The 13,526-nt window shown below is 35.5% G+C and overlaps 1 long non-coding RNA gene across 1 annotated transcript; it reads right to left on the reverse strand.

Annotated features, from left to right (window-relative positions):
• Positions 1 to 3,057: 3,057 nt before the first annotated feature.
• Positions 3,058 to 5,952, reverse strand: LOC133829032 (uncharacterized). Its single transcript, XR_009891469.1, has 4 exons — positions 4,591 to 5,952; positions 4,437 to 4,494; positions 3,487 to 3,717; positions 3,058 to 3,383 (listed from the first exon to the last, which is right to left on the reverse strand). It is a non-coding gene; the product is annotated as an uncharacterized LOC133829032 (long non-coding RNA).
• Between the last annotated feature and the right edge of the window lie 7,574 nt (positions 5,953 to 13,526).

Here is a 13,526-nt window from a genome sequence, read left to right on the forward strand (position 1 = left end):
CACTTACCAAAGGCAACAAGTGCCTCGTCCTCGACCCTAATAATTAATATGCGAGTGAAGACAGAAATCAAAGTGTAATTCATACTCAAATATTTGTAATTCTATAAACAATGAAAAGAAGAATTCACCTATCACAAAATCGGAGGCTAAGATCTCTCAGGGACTTGCAATTCTCTCCAACAGCTACAATTCCTCTGTTTCCAATCTATAACCACAAAGAAGGATATATATGCTGTCACAAATAATTCACATGGTAACTACCAGACCGACCACTAAAAGAAAACTTTTTAACAGAAGTCAATCAAATACATCATATAAACAATGAAGCATTCTTTAGTAACAATGATACGGTATTAAATATGGAAGAGTGAGTAAAGAGAATCAAAATTCTACTATGCTAATACCATTAAAACCAAACACATAAAACATTGTCTCTAAGAGAAACACATAAAACACTGTCTCTAAGAATCATTATTAATTATTCATTTATTTTTATTTCTGATTAAACAAATACAAGACATAGGGAATTTATAGATAATTATTAATATATATATGATGAATTTTCTAAGAATATAGTCACTGGTCTGGTCTTATAGCAATGATATATAAAGTAATCCATGGTCAAATTTAATGAACAAGTTTAATGAAAAGAAAGGCAAACATACATGCATGGAACAACCTCGCATACTGAATTCTGAGTAAGCCATTAATAGCAGAATTAACACAGATTAAATAATACTAGTCTGTGCTCTGACTAAATCATTGGTAGCAGAAGCAACACAGATTAAATTAAATAATACTAATGTAGTCACGATGATGAACAATAAGTTTTAAAGATACATAAAATATGCTTTCCAAGTCTTCAATAGCCATTAGTTCCATAACCAAGACAACTATACATGCAATTTGCACGTTGCAAATTCTAAACTTTTGTATAAGGAATTGAATAGGAGCTTCCAGAATCCTTCATAGTAAAGAGGAAGAAACTAAGAAAAACACCAATTTTAATAAATAATTAATGTTATCCCCAAAAATTGGAAATGATGATGTGGCAATAGAATTGACAAGTGGCATGGAATAGTTGGGTGATCTGGCTTAGCAGTAGCCCAGTACATTAGTGAAGAGTTTGGACTGATTAGAGATGTCATAACCAAGCCAAGTGCACCCGAGGAGAATACTTGGGCTAAGGTGTGCCCGGTCGGACCTTGGTCTAAGGATAGCATTCCAAGAGGTCCGGTCGGACCTTAGTCCGAGGAGTCCAAGTGATGGGCTCGGACCCTAGTCCGAGGAGAGGCCACAAGAGGTCCGGTCGGACCTTGATCCGAGGAGGGGCACAAGTGATGTGCTCGGACCTTGGTCCGAGGAAGGCACTCCAAGAGGTCCGGTCGGACCATGTCCGAGGAGAAGCCCCATGCATGTGTTCGGACCTTGATCTAAGGAGAGCCAAGGAGGGTGGCTCAGACCATGGTCCGAGGAGAAGCCCCATGAAGTGTGGCTCGGACCTTAGTCCGAGGAGAGCCAAGAGAAGTGTTCGGACCTTGGTCCGAGGAGAGACTAGAGGTGTGCTCGGACCTTGGTCCGAGGAGACCCCAAGGCTGTGGTCCGAGGTGAGCCCAAAAAGTGACTGGTCGGACCTTGGTCCGAGGAGCAGTCCAAGGAGTATGGTCCATATGCATGTGTCCAGCATGCATATGTCCGACCAGCACTTGTGTGTGTCCAGCATGTATGTGTTCGACCAGAAGAAGATATTCATCAAACAAATGGACCAGACTACGTCAAATTCCCAGAAACGGCTTCAGCAAGAATCGGTCTGGGCATCGCGGGAATCTCTCATTCCTCACTCGAATTGAGGAATCTGTTGTATTTTGAATATTTTGTGTAATTTAAATATAATATGAGTAATAAAATTTCCCGATCCTAGGGGGAAATCAGTTTAGGATCCCAAGCCTATAAATAGAGGGTTGATGGGATCAGAAAAGGACTTTTGGCAATTAAGATTTGGTCTGAGTTCTAGAGAGAGAAAGTGTGTTTTCCTTGAGAGAGAACCCTTTTTGTATTCCTGAAAATTTACACTGAAGAAACTCAGTTGACACTGGTTCATCTGATCTTGAGTGTAGATAAAGTAATAAAATCTCTAAGTGGATTAGGCTATTACCGACTGAACGGGGCTGAACCACTATAAAATCTCGTGTGTTATTTACTTTTCTTGATTAAACTGTCTGTGTCGTTTAAATTCTCTTGAAGGTTTGTCGTTATTGACGTTCTCACGTCGTTGGCTAAAAACACAATCAACAATTAAAAAGAAGGATCACAGTTGCATCTTATTTTCCTAATTCGGATTAAAAGTAACCAAGTTTGGTAAAATCTAAAAAAGAAAAAAAAATGTTCAGCTGACTGAAATTTTTATCATTCTACGAGTGCATGCTTTAAATCATTTGAATGACAGAACAGTAATTTGAATATAATGTCCTGCTTAATTTGCCATGTTCAGTGCTGGTATTGTATTAACACAAGTCTCTTATCTCAGTTCAGATTGCCTGGTAAATGAGAAAGGTTTCCTTCACATTCTTTTAATTCAGAGGAGCCAATACTATTACAAAACGAAGTGCAGGAATAATTAAGACATCCAAGAACCTTTTTTGTAAACTAGGTTTACCACGTGCACCCCAACACCTGACCCAGAGACAATTCAAGTGCACAGATAGGAGAACGAATTCAGGGCCTTTGGCCCCTAAATAGAGCTGCCCTTAGCAGAACCTAAGAATATGTAGTGATGGACTAAATCCCATAGATATAAATAGTAGGTAGGATGTAAAAAATAGAAAAGATAAAGGTAACAAGGTTTATAGGGCAATGTTCTAGAAAAATACTGTGACCCTAATGTTTTACCGTTCACATACAAATATGAACAAGCATCAAGCTGGTGGGAGTGTGGCTTTTAAAGATGAATTGTTCAGCCTTCTCTGGGAACTAATAATGTGTTTCCCAGCCTTCCTTGGGACTTGTAAAAAACAAGAAACCAAAAATTAGTGGAAACGTGACATGGATGTAAGGTGATATGGAAATAAGTTCTACAATGCTATTCATTTTCATTTTTATTTTATTTTATGTTAAACTACATACAGGGGAGATGGGTGAGGACATGTGGGGGATGGAGCTTATTTGAAAAGAATAATAACAATACAAGAGATTTTGCATAGTTATGTATATTAAAAGAAAGCAGCTATAAAAAGAACCTTGAATATTATAGGATTGCGACCTCCTGAGTAGTGTACATCCTCCAATTCCCCAAAGGGGGCAGGCAAAAGGGCAATGGGAATCTCACCAAAGTAGAGATATGTGCTTCCCTCACTCCTTTCGAATAACTCTGGATGATTACAGACCTGGCACCACACAGTAAAAAATAAATAAAAATTAGCTTCCTCACTTGATTGCTTGTAGCAATTAAATTAATTTCAGGAAAGGAGGTGGAAAAGCATAGCTTACCTTCCTTAGCTGAATGACAATATTCATTAAATTAAGGAGTTTTTTGTCATTAAGTTGTCCATGATTGTTGTCAAATAACTCAGAAAGAGATATCTTGTTCTTGATAGCTCGTTAAAAAGCTTGTTGTCGTGAACTCAATTTGCAGTGCACTGTGATCTCTGTTTTCCTGGTAAGCTCTGAAACTACATTTGTTTTAACTCGACGTAGCATGAAAGGTTTTAATATTGAATGCTGTGAGAAGAATCAAAAGCACAATACAAGTCAGAAATCAATTTTTAGATGCATTCACTCGTACATTTAAAGGCAACAATGATTGCATCATCTCTTCATTAACAATATGTAAACACTAATAGCAGCAATATTAACAAAGCCTATTTCTCAAAAAAAAAAAAAAAAAAAGCCTAAAGCTAGAAGAGACCTAAATGGTAAAAGCAAACAAATACCCTCACAGACCTCACCAAGGTCTCAAGCTCACGAAAAGTTGATACGTCAACACATGATTTGAGGCAGCACATTTCTAATGTTAGCATTGCAAGTTAAAGCAATTGAATAATGTTGCATAAAAGAGAATCTTTGAAGATAAAGAAGAATCTGGGGAGGTGTTGTGGGAGAAGATCAGATTTTGGGTTACTATGTGTGTGTTCAAAGTAAAAGAGTTCAAAGACGTCTTCTCAGATAATGTTCGGAATTGGCAGTGTATTTAGTAATATGTTTCTAAAGTTCTTATCTTTTCTTTTGAATGGTTCTGCCTTCTCTAAATTAGAGGCTGGCTTAGTTTTGGTTATGTTAGTTTCAGGAGTTTGTTTACATTTCTTCCTGTTTTTGCTATAGATTTCTCAATAGCTTGCTCTTATACCCTAAGTCACTCTTTGTATTATTTTTCTCCATCAGTAATACAAGTAGTATTGTTTTGTTTCAAATAAAAATAATGTTGCATAAAAGATGCTTACCAATCGGTTAAGCTAGTGCTCATTCAAAGTACCACCATGTTCTGCATGGCTCTCAATTCTGCACGTGATAAAATATAGTTAATAAGAATACATAGCGCATAGGAATATTAACTATTTGTCAGTTATGTCAGAAAACTTAAAAAATTAGGCATACCCTTTAGAAAACCACTCATTAAACTGTTCGTGACTATCAAATAAGGTTGGCATAATGAAATGTAGTAAGGCCCACAACTCTGCCATATTATTTTGGATTGGAGTGCCAGTAAGCAAAAAATAAATGAAAATTGATCATCCACTGAGTCCAGCAGAAAAAGTTATGTTTTTAGCAAGCATTATTCTACATTAAATGGAGTAAAAGATAGCCATTCTTATGAGTAAAACTACATACAGTCTGGAACATTCCAAGCATTCCAGCGATGCTAGCAGCTTGTACAGGCCTTGGCCGAACTATCTGCATTACAAACCACTAAAGTTAGCATGCAAAGTTTATAGCAAAAACAGGCTTTTAATATTCTGAACAGTTGAATTGAAGCATCATATCATAATGGAAATCCAAATTCAACATTGTAAGAAACGGATCTCTATCCTCCACTGTAATGTGTGGTCCCAACAAGTTATCCAAAGATCCGGCACATCCAACATGATTCGTGAATTAAACAAAAGTTCCAAGAAGAACAATGAGCACGAAGAAAAGAAGAAAAGTGGAAAACCGCAAAAGCAAAAGCAAAAGCAATATAAGCATACCTTTCCAGTTTTAACATGAACAATATCGTCCATAGTAAGGGGTTCACCTGTTATTGGGCATTTTCCATAATCCTGGTGGCAAGAAAAGATGTATCAAAGTGTTTTCTTATCAACCATTTATGCAAAATGCATACTGAAATAATGCAATGACAAGTGTAGAAGAAAGAACATCTAGTCAGTGGCCCCTGTGCAACTTAGAGACCTTCCAAATATCACATTTATGTGGTTTTCTTAAAAAGTCAGATCACTCTCAAATTTATTTCAAAAATATAAATAATAAAGATAATATTAGACAAATAAATAAATATAAAATTAATTACCACTTTCATAACTGGTAAGATATATGAAGAGCCATAATGATAAAAAAAAAAGGACTTACTCATAATTTCCATGTAAGCATTTGATCAAACAGATTGAGCATAATTTTGATCAAAATCAAATTATGTACAAGTCTATAATTCATTTATAGAATTTGAAGAGAAAAACAAAAGAGAAAAGAATTTACTAAGAAAAAGAACATAATGAGATTATTACCACAAATGTATCATCATGTTCTAAGAAGCAACTCTAAATAGTTTTTAAGATGAAAATGCAAAGACATAATCAAACTTTAAAAAGCAAGTCTTTACCAACACTAACTGGTTACAAGGGGTTCTTCATTGAGTCACTAGTATCCCCAAACAATGCCAAAGTGCATAATTAAAGCACTGCAAAAAATCAAAAACCATAACAGAAACCTACAGAGCAACTTAACTGCAAAAATGGGATGAGGAAACACTGAAGAAAAAAAATGTGTAGCTTACTGGCCAGGTCAGTCAACTAAAGGCTATTGTATTAACATGTGGCACAATATATGTAGTCTATGCTAAACCCATGATATTCCTCCACGAGAAAATAGTTTATTGACAAAGTTATACATATTCTTATTCATTTCCATTTATAAAAACAATATGACCATATTAATAAGGAAAGCATCTCAGAAGATTAGAACCAAAGTTATATATATAATATAATATCATTTCCTCTCAACAATGGCCTAGATAGATACCATGCAAGAATAAGCAACAAGTTTTGATATTCTATTGATATGAATCATGATTTTTTAAATACCATTTAGCAGATGTTTATTATAGTATTAGTATAATATATATACATACATATAGATATATGGTATGTCATTAAAAGGGTTTTTTTAATACCTTGGTGATGGTAGGCCACCATTTTTTGAGTGACCTTATGCAAAGTGATGCAGCAAAGGCAAGTCTTTTCAGCTTAGTAACATCATAGGCCCCTCCCAGCTTTGGATCAATCAGTTTTTCAATTTCTCCTCGTTTCAATATTGGTTTGGCCTGTTCAATTCACAATTAACAATTATTAATTCAGTTCAATTACATGTGCTAAAATATTTTGTTACCAAGACTAAGCAAAGTCTAACACCAATAGAAAACTCCAATATTAGACATTTACCAAAACAGTATGTCAAATTAGTAATATAATAAATCAAGTGGCAACTTTTTTATTGTATAATCATAAGGATTAATAAAGCATAAAAAAATATAATTAATTACAAAAATCAAAACTGATTTTTTTTACTCGATATCTCTCTTTCCCCTTCTTTCTTTTCTTTCTTCTTCTACTTCCCTTCCATTGATCTTTTGGTTCTTCTTCCTCACCTTCTACCCAGTAACAAAAGCTTTTATCATGCTATTAAAATACCCTGAAAAACTCATGTTGAAGCAACTATATTAAATTAAAGCAACACAAAACCAAAAAAACTCAGATTGATGCTTAAAACAAATACCTAGAATCTCATTTTTTTAACAAACAAAAATCAGTATTACAAATCACTAACTTCAATAATCCAAATTCTCAATTCACAAATTTCAAATTCAAAACCATATTAAGAAAATCACAAATCCATTACCATTAAAAAAAAATCACCTATCTATACTCAAGACCATATCACAATAATTCAAACCCAGATTTACACAAAAATATAAAAGAAAAAATGATTCAATAACCCAAAAATTAAAAACAAACATGAGAGAAATTAGATATCAGCCACATACTACTGGCATCACTAGCTATCAGCTGCAGAAGCATAGCAGCTGATAGCTCCAAGAAAGGATTTGGGATAGTAATTATAATATATATATATCAGCATTAGTAGTCATAGACAGTTGTATTTTTACATCTTTTTTTATGCATCTATACTCTAACAACGCTTAATTAATAATACAAGAGGTATTTGATTGATTTAAAGATAGAAAAAAATAAAAAGTTGTTATATTCAAGTGATGGGCACGTTGTAAAACAGAGGGGGGGCTATAATGTAGACTAGACAAATGCTTAGTAACACAAATTATTATTACCGAGCTTAGCTTATCAATCCACGCCCACCATCACAATCTGCATAAGTTTTAGAATAACCCATTAACGTTTCTTAATCTTGTGCAACCCCAAAGCCTTAGTGATTGCAACATCATCTACAGCACCAAAAACACCCTGTTATCAAAATAAAATAAGAACACGTAATCTACCGAACATATCTTATACTAACATCAATATTAAAAAAAATCCATCTTACCTTGTTGAACTATCGCATATCACTTGTCATTATCTCAAGTCATAGCAATGGACATTTAACCAACAAAAATCAATACACTAAATTCAAAAATCATTTGAGCACTATTATCAAACAAGTGGTGTGCGATTTTCTATACTAAACAGAAGAACAATAATTAATGCAATTACCAAAACTTGTTCTTGAAAAATGAGATTGAAGAACATAAAACTAAATTTCAGATTGCATATCCAAAATGATCATCAAATATTGTGATTAATCTTGAAATCTTAAAGGAATCTATAAAGATTTAGGGTAAAGATTTAGGGTAAAGATTAATCTCGAAATCTTAAAGGAATCTAAACCAAATGGTTTTTTTTCTTTTCAGCAAGTGTGTTTTGAAAAGGAATTATGCACAGACCAAATGTCCCTCCTTTATTTTCCAATCAACCAAGAAATAATACGAGAAAATTGAGTGAAAAAAGAACCTGAATTAAGACTTGTTCTAGAGACAAGTCACCTCCAGACAAAATCCCAGTCTCACTTTCGATGTTCTTCAACCACTGCTTGAACAAAGATGAATCTATGGCGCTCCTACCCAAATAAATAAATTAAAAAAATCAAGCACAAACTTTCCATTTTTTTTGTTTATTTATTTAAATTTTTTTGCTTTTAAAAAGGGTTTCACAAACTAGAATTCCAAATCGGATACACCAGGAGCAGCGACGATTCGAACGGGGCGAGCTAGTTGAGATTCGAACGTGTGAGAGCTTGGGCCCACGTGGGTCGAAGCTTCGACGCCCTCTGAAGATCCCTAGCCAGCATGTAGGGGAAGGTCGGGCTCCATAAACACAGGCGAGAGAGAAAGAGCGAAGGAGAGAGGTCTGGTGGGAGAAAGAGATCCAAGAGAGAGGAGAGAGAATGATGAGGAAAAAGGAGAAGTGGCGGGATGGTGAAAAATTATTACCGCCTTTTCTCATAAAGTCCCCCAACATAGTACTCTACAATAATACTTTTTTATTAGTATTATATTTATGTGTTATGGAAATGGGTATTTGGTGTAGTGGGGGTTGCTAAGAATATGAAGACGTAACCCAAGTTACTAAGGATATGAAGACGTAGCTCAAAGGTCAGACGCGCAGAGGTTATTCAAGGACCAGAGATCCTCTTTACCTCAAAGGATGACATGGACAAGTTAGCGGGCCATGTTCACAAGGAAATGTTTATGATGATGCTATGATGTATAAAGATGGATGAATATGTTTGTATTTTAATGTGTTTTGCTTGTTTGTTGTTTGTACTTCCTTACTGGGCTTTTAGGTCACCCTCTTACTTTCCCTTCCAGGTAGCAAAAATAGGTTTTCTCTATGGCACGCGTGGTGATGTGGGGAGTTCTATCGTCGTAGTGTGTATGGCATGGGGGCATCCTATGGACGAGAAACGATCAATTAAAACGCCATTTATCTTTTAATAATGTTATGTTTAATGGGACTTTTCAAACTTATCAGTTGGACTTGAACTTTTGGTTGTTTTAGAACTTTGCATGAAAACTGATATTTTTTTTTTAAAACTATTGGGCCCAACTTGCATGTTTTTAGCAAGACCCCACTGGGATTTTATTTTAAGTGGCTTTTCTCTCATAAACCTATGAACATGTGAATGTTTTACAAAGCATTAGATTAAGGCGTTTTACACACGGATTATAAAATGAATTAATTTTTATCACCTATACAAACCAAATATTAATGTATTCTCATCGGCTTATCATTATCAACTTGATTCACACACACAACTTAACTTGACACAAAACACAACACTAAAAACAAAAACAAACACTAAAACACAAAACTAAACACAAACTATCCCAATATATACAAAACAAAATCTAAATCCCTTCCCCAAACTTAAATTAAACATTGTCCCCAATGTTTAAATAAAAGCTAAAGAAAAGAAACTTACCTGAAAATTAAAACTCAAGAGGATGGACCGACATCGTTACCCCCATCACGTGGGTAACCAAACTATGGAAATGGAGGCAGAGAATTCAGATCCATGCCCAAGTGTGCTGCAAAGGCTCGAGTATTGGCTTGCTATCATTCCGCATATTTATAAAAATCAGATGCCAAGATATCCAATTTTGGAATACCTGAAGACCGTGGTGAAGGCATGGAAATGGGCCTCGAGGTACCTACAGAAGAACGACATGCAAAAGAAGTTGACTGCCCTACAGTCCCCACTTGGTTAATTGAATGAGAATCATATATAATGGGGTATGATTTCTCCTCGCTGGCATCCATACGAACACCAACTTTCCTACATAAGCCAGTAATCAAACACGGGAAATTCATCGAATTGTTAGGATTCAAAAATGAAGAATTGATATGGTTCATAATTAATCTCCCCACATTAATGGTTTTTCCGGACATAGTGGCATACAACAATACCACCATGTCGGGATTAATATTAGTCGTATTGGAAGTGGGTGTCAAATTGGCACACATAAAATTCAACAAACACGGCCCTCCCGGTTTAACAAATTATGATTAAATCCCTTTCTAGAAAATCCTCTATATTCCCATCAACTCCCAGGTGGAGTCAAAAAATTCAACACTTAATCCCAAGCCTTAGAATGAGCTAAGCCATCCTTAAATTCATGATACTCATCAGTTTGGTACTCAGTTAGCCCAAAAAATTCATTGATAGCTATATACCCAAAGTCAATAGTTTTCCCCCAAAGTCAATACACAATGGTGCTAAAACTACTCATGATCGAAGGCACTAGCATAGAATTCTCGCACAACAGGAAGAACAACATAAGTAGTAGGGGCGCAAAACTTTTGCCTATTTCAAGCAGTAATCAAATTCACATATTCCGGTGGCACATTGAATGAACCCTTGTCATTTGTGGCAAAACCTCTCTCCCTAATGGGTCCCCTCTCTTTCTCTTGCCTATACCTAAGAGGTGGGGCATTGTTATGGGTTTCAATTTCAATGGCTTCCTCAATCTCTTCCGGTAGTAGGGGTGGGCTAGGTGGTCTTGGTTTCTTGCGGGATCTAGAAACTTTTGGTTTAGGTACCATTTTTACCACAAATCATAATCAACCCACAATGATAAACACTTTTCCATAATTTAGGCCCAAAATTTCAACACAATTCACCAAAAAAAAATTCCAACAATTCAAAGAATGCTCAAACAATATCCATAATAATCAACAATTCAAAGAGCATATTTAAATTATTCCCAAAAAGTTTCAAATTCCACCAAAATTCACCAAAAATTGACTCAATAACTACAATGGACACAATGAAATCAACAAAACAATTCAACAAAATTCACAATAATTTCATTGCTTCAATTGAAATTCCATCACAGTATCCACATTCCAAAATCCCCAAATTTTTAAGCCAAAAATCCCCAAATTAATGTCAAATTGGCAAAATTAATTGAATACCCATTGAAATTAAGACTAGATATCAACTCTCATGTCACTTAATTTCACAATTTGAACACCAATTTAACAAATTCTCCTCCTATTTTTGGATCCTAAATTTTTAGGTTAAAAGCTTCCCCAAAAATTTCAAATCTCAATCAAACACAATGTAAAGTAATTTCTGTGGAGGATTCAAGACAACAAACTTTAATAAAGCAAGAGTAATACGAAAATAGATAAAAATCACCCAAGCAAATGGAATTTTCGAATTACAATTTCAAGAAATTGAAAAAAAAAATTATGAGAGGAAGAACACTTACCATGAAACCTTGAGAAGATGAAGCTTGAATAGTAATCTATGGAGCTTGGAGGATTTTAATGGAGGAAAAAAATGAATATGGAGGAGAGAATGAAGAAAAGAAAAAAAATTTTGGAGAGGATAAGAAGTTTTGGAGGACTGGATTAGAAAATGAAAAAGAAAAGAAAAGAAAATAAACTAAAGAAAAGTGATGAAAAAAAACGTGAAGAAAGAGAAGCTGATTTTAATCAGCTTCTTTTTTTTTAGAAAAGACAGGTGCGACCGCACCAAAACCATGCGGCTGTACCACTTACCTGGAAAGTGGATTTTCGATGTCGTTTGTGCGCCCGCACAAAAATCTCACACGGCCATGCCTCTTGCACCATTTGGGCTGGCTCTCTGCTGGTGCGATCGCATCAATTCTGTGCGGCCGCACCACTTAAACCAAAACTATTTTCTTTTTTCATGTATTGCACGATTCCTTATCTACAGACTAAATACTAAAAATTACATCAAAATAAATAATATAAACAAATAAACACAAAATTAAAAGAATTGCAACATGCAAAATTGTTCATACCGAAAATTAACTAAAAGAAAAAAAATATCATTGGGGTGCCTCTCAAAAGCGCTGTCGTTAACGTCATTTTGCCAAACGTTGAACTCCTCTTCAGAGAGGCTTCAACATAATAATGGACTTGGCTTGATCAATGGGACCATCCAAGTATGGCTTCACTCGTTGATCGTTCACCTTGAATGTTTCATTATTTTAATTTTTCAACTCCAACGACCCATGAGGAAACACCGTTACTACTGTGTACGATCCCGACCATCTTGATTTCAATTTTCCTGGAAAAAGTTTCAACCTTGAATTGAACAATAATACCTGCTGACCGGGTTGAAATTCTTTGCGAGACAAGTTCTTGTCATGCCATCTCTTGGTGAGTTCCTTGTAAATCTTGGCATTCTCATAGGCTTCATTCCTAACATCATCAAGTTCATTCAATTGCATTAGCCTATATTTTCCCAGCTGCATTCCAATCCATGTTCAACCTTCTCAATTCCCAATATGCTCAGTGTTCTAATTCCACCGGTAAATGGCAAGCCTTACCAAAAACCAACCGATAAGGAGACATGCCAATGGGGGTCTTAAAAGTCGTTCTATAAGCCCATAAAGCATCATCAAGCTTTTTAGACCAATCCTTCCTTGAGCTATTAACGGTCTTTTCAAGAATGCTCTTGACCTCCCTATTAGAAATTTCCTCTTGCCCATTGGACTGTGGATGATAAGGCAAAGCAATTCTATGTCGTTCTCCATACTGAGCAAGCAAAGCCTTAAAACATTTATTGCAAAAATGACTCCCTTCATCGCTTATGATATCTCAGGGAGTTCCAAATCGAGTAAAAATATTCTTATGCAAAATATTTAGAACCACTTTACCATCATTTGTAGGAGTTGCTGCTGCTTCCACCCATTTAGACACATAGTCCACTTTGAGCAATATATACTTGATATTGTAGGATGGTGGAAAGGGTCTCATGAAATCAATCCCCCACACATCGAACAACTAAACTTCTAGAATAACATTCAGCGGCATCTCATCTCTTCATGATATGTTACCGGTGCGTTGACATCTATCACAAGACATAACAAAAGTATTTGCATCTTTAAATAAAGTAGGCCAAAATAAACCACATTGCAATACCTTTGCTGCTATACTGGTAGCACCAAAATAACCCCCACAATGGAGAGTGTGACAGTGGTTGAGAATATAGATCATTTCATCTTTCGGTACACAATGTTGAAATATTTGGTCAGCATAATGTTTATAGAGGATGGGCTCCTCCCAATAATAATGTTTGATCTCGGAGTAGAATTTCTTCAACTGTGCTTTAGACATATCAGGAGGCACAACCTTTGCCACTAGGAAATTGACATAATCAGCATACCATGGTGCATTAGCTTTGTCACTCACCCCGAAAAATTGCTCATCGGGAAAATAATCATTGATTTGCACTTTCTTGGTAATTTGATCTTCCTCAACTTCCAGCCT

Source organism: Humulus lupulus, chromosome 4 (genome assembly GCF_963169125.1).
Source record: "Humulus lupulus chromosome 4, drHumLupu1.1, whole genome shotgun sequence".
Classification (NCBI taxonomy): Eukaryota; Viridiplantae; Streptophyta; class Magnoliopsida; order Rosales; family Cannabaceae; genus Humulus; species Humulus lupulus.